The sequence below is a fragment of the Nicotiana tabacum genome, chromosome 22 (assembly GCF_000715075.1).
Source record: "Nicotiana tabacum cultivar K326 chromosome 22, ASM71507v2, whole genome shotgun sequence".
In the NCBI taxonomy this organism is placed as follows: domain Eukaryota; kingdom Viridiplantae; phylum Streptophyta; class Magnoliopsida; order Solanales; family Solanaceae; genus Nicotiana; species Nicotiana tabacum.
In genome coordinates this window covers 63,006,700-63,011,947 of record NC_134101.1, presented here as the reverse complement: position 1 = coordinate 63,011,947, position 5,248 = coordinate 63,006,700, and positions in this window count along the sequence as shown.

Sequence of the window (5,248 nt, the reverse complement as noted above, 5' to 3'; positions counted from 1 at the left end):
AACACTTGCCCTTAAGATTTTTCATACCAGTAGTTTGTAATGACCGGGCCAATCATTTTGAGAGTATTACCCCCGATACCCTAATTATTGCTTCCTCTATTTTATTTTGTGATTATGTGACTTTTCGGGGCGTTTGATGTCGGGTTCGAGAGAGTTTCAGAGTGGAATGGGACACATAGTCGCTAAATTGGAAGTTTAAGTCGTAGGAGTTGACTGTAGTTTGACTTGTATAAAGATGACTCCGGAATGGAATTTTGGAGGTTCCAGGAGGTTCCAAAAGCTTTGTATGGTGATTTGATTCTTAGGAGCGTGTCCGGATGTTGATTTGGAGGTCCGTAGGCCATTTCGGCGTTAATTGACGAAAGTTGAAAAGTTGGAAGATTTTGGGAAATTTTGACCGGGAGTGGACTTTTTGATATCGGGGTTGGATTTTGATTCTGGAAGTTGGAGTAGGATCGTAATGTCATTTATGACTTGTGTGCAAAATATGGGATTAATCGGAGTTGTTTTAGTATGAATCAGCATTGGTTTCAAAATTCGAAAGTTCATAGGTTCTTAGGCTTGAATTGGGGTGCGGTTCATATTTTTTATTTTGTTTGATGTGATTTGAGGCCTCAACTAAGTTCGTATCATATTTTGAGACTTGTCGGTATGTTTGGTTGAGGTCCCGGGAGCCTCAGGTGGCATTCGGACCATGTTCGACGCATTTTGGGTCTTTGAGAATATAGTTGAAGTGTTGGTTTCTCAGTTCTGATTTTCTTCTACGTGTTCGCGAAGGTGTTCCCGCGTTCGCGTAGAGTAGTCTGAGATTTGCTGAAAGATTACCCTCCTCGTTCGCGAAGATGGACACGCATTCGCGAAGGGGCAGGACTTGGTGCTCTACGATCGCGGATTGGAATCCGCATTCGCGAAGAGGAAAGGCAGTCTCGGTGGACTCCTGTGTTTGGTCTACACGTTCACGAGAAGGGCTTTGCGATCGCGAAGCTTGAGAACCCTTGTGCACTGCGATCGCGGACTAGAATCCGCATTCGTGTAAGAGGAAATCAGGGCAGTAGCATCTTTGTGCTTTGCGAACGCGATGAATTTTTCGCGTTCGCGAAGAAGGAATTAACTTGGCAACAAACTTAAATTCCAAATCGAGGGTTTTCTTCATATTTCACAATTTGGACTTAGAGAGCTCTGTTTAAGGCGAATTTTTGAGGGATTGTTGGGGTAAGAGTTCTTAACTCGTTTTTGATTAAATTCCCTTAATCTCTCATTGATTTTATCATTTAATTAGGGATTTGGGTTGAAAAATTGGGAGAAACTTCTTAGGCCGAATTTTGGGGATTTGAACGAGATTTTGGTATCGGATTTGTGTAATTCTTATATGGTTGGACTCGATATCAAATGGTGTTCGAATTTTATAATTTTGGTCGGGTTCCAAGATGTAGGCCCGAGTCGACTTTTTGGAGCGATTTTTCCAATTCTTGCAAAAAAAATAATTATTTCATTATTTAAACTAGCTTCCTATAGTTATATTTATAGTATAAAATTATTTTGGCTAGATTCGAGCCGTTCGGAGTTGGAAAATCGAGGGAAAGACCTTCTAATTGATTGATTGAGCATGTTTTGAGGTAAGTGACTTGTCTAACCTTGTGTGGGTAAAATTCTCCCTTATGATTTGGTACTGTTGTGATAATTTGTGATATGTGAAGGCCGTGTACGCAAGGTGACGAGTGCGTACACGTGTTAAATGTTGAAATTCCGATTTTAGCTACGTAGTTTCCTTTTCATGTCTTAATTGAGTTACTTTAGCATGTTGTAGTCATCATGTTTAACCTTATTTCACGCGTCTTCCTATCTTATCTCCTATTTTGCAACTTGTATAACATGTTTAGTTGAATTACTTGCTTTTCTTGATTTCTGTATTCATTACTTAACTGTGGAATTCATTAGTTGAAATTGCTATCCTTGAAATATCTTGCTGTTGATTTTTGTATTGAATTGCAAGGCAGTGGTTCTCTTGAGGCAAGGTGTAAGCCATAAAATATCATTTAGTTAGTTGTTGTGTGTTTGGCTTTCGTGTTATTGTTGAGGTGATTGTTTGGTTGTTTGCACGAGGTTTCTGCCGTGTTGTTATTGTTGCACGAGATTTCTGTCGTGCGGTTCTTATTGTTGCACGAGGTTTCTGCCGTGCCATTGTGATTATTGATACGCATGCGGTGGTATAAGGTCTGGGTATTGAAACGCATGCGGTGAGATAAGGTGGGCTTGATACGCGTGGCTAGTAGGGAAACTACTAAAAGCCATGTGATAAGGTGGGCTAAAAGGAAAGACTGTGATATGTTTTTACGATTTGGGATATAAGGAAAATAATTTTCAAAACCAAATATAAAGGCTCCCGCTGTGATATAAGGAAAGACTGTGATATGGTTTTACGATTTGGGACTACGAGGATGTACCTCAGGAGTGCCCCTGTTGATATTCTTTATTTGCTGTATTATTTGATTCTTGTTTCTTTAACATGTAAAATTCTCGTTTTCCTTTCGTGTGGTATTAGCTTTCCTTGATTCCGTGTTGTTATTTCCCGCATATTCTTTATTGCTCACTTCCCTGTCATTTTTATTACATCATTATTATATCTTCTGTCTTGTTTCTTATTATCTCCAGTAGGGCCTTGACCTGACCTCGTCACTACTCTACCGATGTTAGGCTTGGCACTTACTGGGTACCGTCGTGTACTCATACTACGCTTTTGCATATATTTTGTACAGATCCAGGTGCATCCTATCAGCCTCGGTATTAGGATGATGTGTTACTGCTTTGGAGACTTCAAGGTACACCTGCCCGCGTCCGCAGGTCTCGGAGTCCCCTTCTACCCTGTTTTCCTTATTTCTTCATGTTTTTGATAGACAGTGATGTATATGATTGTTCAGCATTGTATCTAGAGTTTGTGACTCATATCTCACCGGATTTTGAAAAATTGTACGTATAGAGCTTATAGTCTATTGATGAAATTGTTGAAGTTTTAAAATTTAAGTTTTTATTTGATGGTTTCACATATTGTTAGGCTTACCTAGTCTTAGAGACTAGGTGCTGTCATGACATCCTACGGAGGAGATTTGGGGTCGTGACATAGTTGTGCCTGTAACATAGGATTTTTGAGCCTTTTTCTTCTTCTTCCCAACTCTCAACTTAGAAGAAGAACCTATCTCAAAATTCAGTGCCACATGAGGAGCTTGTTGCTTGATAATAGTCTCTCCCAACTGCAGCTCATTCAACAATTTCACAAGTGACAAATCAAATCCATTTTGTTCATATTATAATTCAGGCAAAACTGCTGAATACTGCCAGGCAGAGTATGCGGGATCATCTCAACCTGTGTATCCTTATCAATGTTAGCTCCAAGGACCTCTAGTTCATCTAGAAGACTCGTCATCTTCATAACATGGTCCCTAACAGATGAACCTTCAACTATTTTGGTATTCAGAAGAGCTTTCATGGCAGTCTGCTTAGCCGTACAATTCAGATCTCCAAACATCTCTTTGAGATTTCCACAATGTCATAAGTAGACTCCATAAACTGATGCTGATGTTGCAGAATATTTGACATAGATACAAGAATGTAATACCGCCCCATCTCATCGGCCTTAACCCATTTTTGGTAAGCTTTCTGTTCATCATCCGTATCATCTTCTCTAGGTTTTTCTGGACACACCTCATCAAGCACAAATTTGTACCTTCAGCAATTAGGACAATATCCAAGTTTCGTTTCCAATCAATATAATTTGGATCCTCAAGTTTGTTTTGAGTAAGAATAGCAGTAAGGGGATTGAAAGCAGTTATGGTTAATCTAAGAGACAATTAAACAAATAGATCAAAACCAGTCATGTTTCATTGAATATTAGAATTCAAAACACTCTACATACATCTAATCCATGCACCTTGAACAATAAGTTTCGATGGGAAAAGAGTTATTCTTGCAATATACATATGTAATGACAGACTATTCACTCCACAATTTAAACAGGCCTTACTCAGATGGAGAGTAAACTGCTAATTTAAGTCAAGTGAATATCAACATTCAAGATACTAAACTCATTGAACCAACATGCATACTAAGATGGAGAGTAAATACAAGTCATCAACAACTAGTATTACCTAGTGATTACCTATAATGAGTTTATCCGATATGGAAGAAGACCAATGTCAACGTGTAAATTCATTATATCACCAGAATTTAACCATGGAGACCATAGGGAAAGATCCCTACCAACACTGGATTAAAACAACTTAAAATATGTTTTTGAAAAAAATCCAGGAAATTAGAAAAATGCCCAAAACACCATCTAAATGACCCCGGTTGCCCGAAAAATAGCTTACATAATGAGTGAAACTGATGTGTATTGACCACTGGACCGTTTTTCATGGACCTACCAAATTTCAGGTCAATCAGAGTCCGTCAACATATGGGCCTCCTATTTTCTGACCAATCCGGCCAAAAAATGAGTTTTTGCGTTTTTCTCGGATTAACGAAATTTTCATATTATTCATATCAAATATCATCAATAATAAACAGATATTACATGATTTACAGAATAATCAAAATTTTTGGAACAAATATTCATGCATAGAGCAGTGCAGTTTTTCAGAAAAATAATCCTTACATGTAATTCAAAACTTGCATATTAAGATAATGTTCCCTTTTCATGATCATCCTAATTGTCTAATTAGACGTGAGTAGGCTCTGGTACCAATTGTTGGATTATATATCACATTGAAAGTAATTCCAGTATCATATTCACGTTTCAATTAAACAATTAGCACATATGGAGATTATACGAGTTACCTCTTGAAGTGTGAACAAAGTAGATCAATCACGGTCATCCAATTCCAGAGTAGTAAGGCCACGACCTCCAAAATTTATTCTACAGTATTATACTGTGTTACCCAAATAATATCCAAAAATAGAGAATTTCGGGTGGGCAAAATTCCAAGGAAAAACGTGTAGAAAAAACGGTCAGTTCTATACCATGTATATATAGCCACGTTTTTTAGGGTAAAACCCTTTTTCAAAATCTGTTGGGTTTTCTTTTTTCACAAAAGAAAGGTTTCCTTTATTTTCTATTATTTAGGCACAGTAGGAACCATATAATTTAATTAACAAGGCTCCCTATTATATTTCTACCATAATAAATTATAAATTACTCCACTAAAAATTCGTAATTGCACTCTTTAGTTCAATTTCAAAATTCTTCCATAAAACT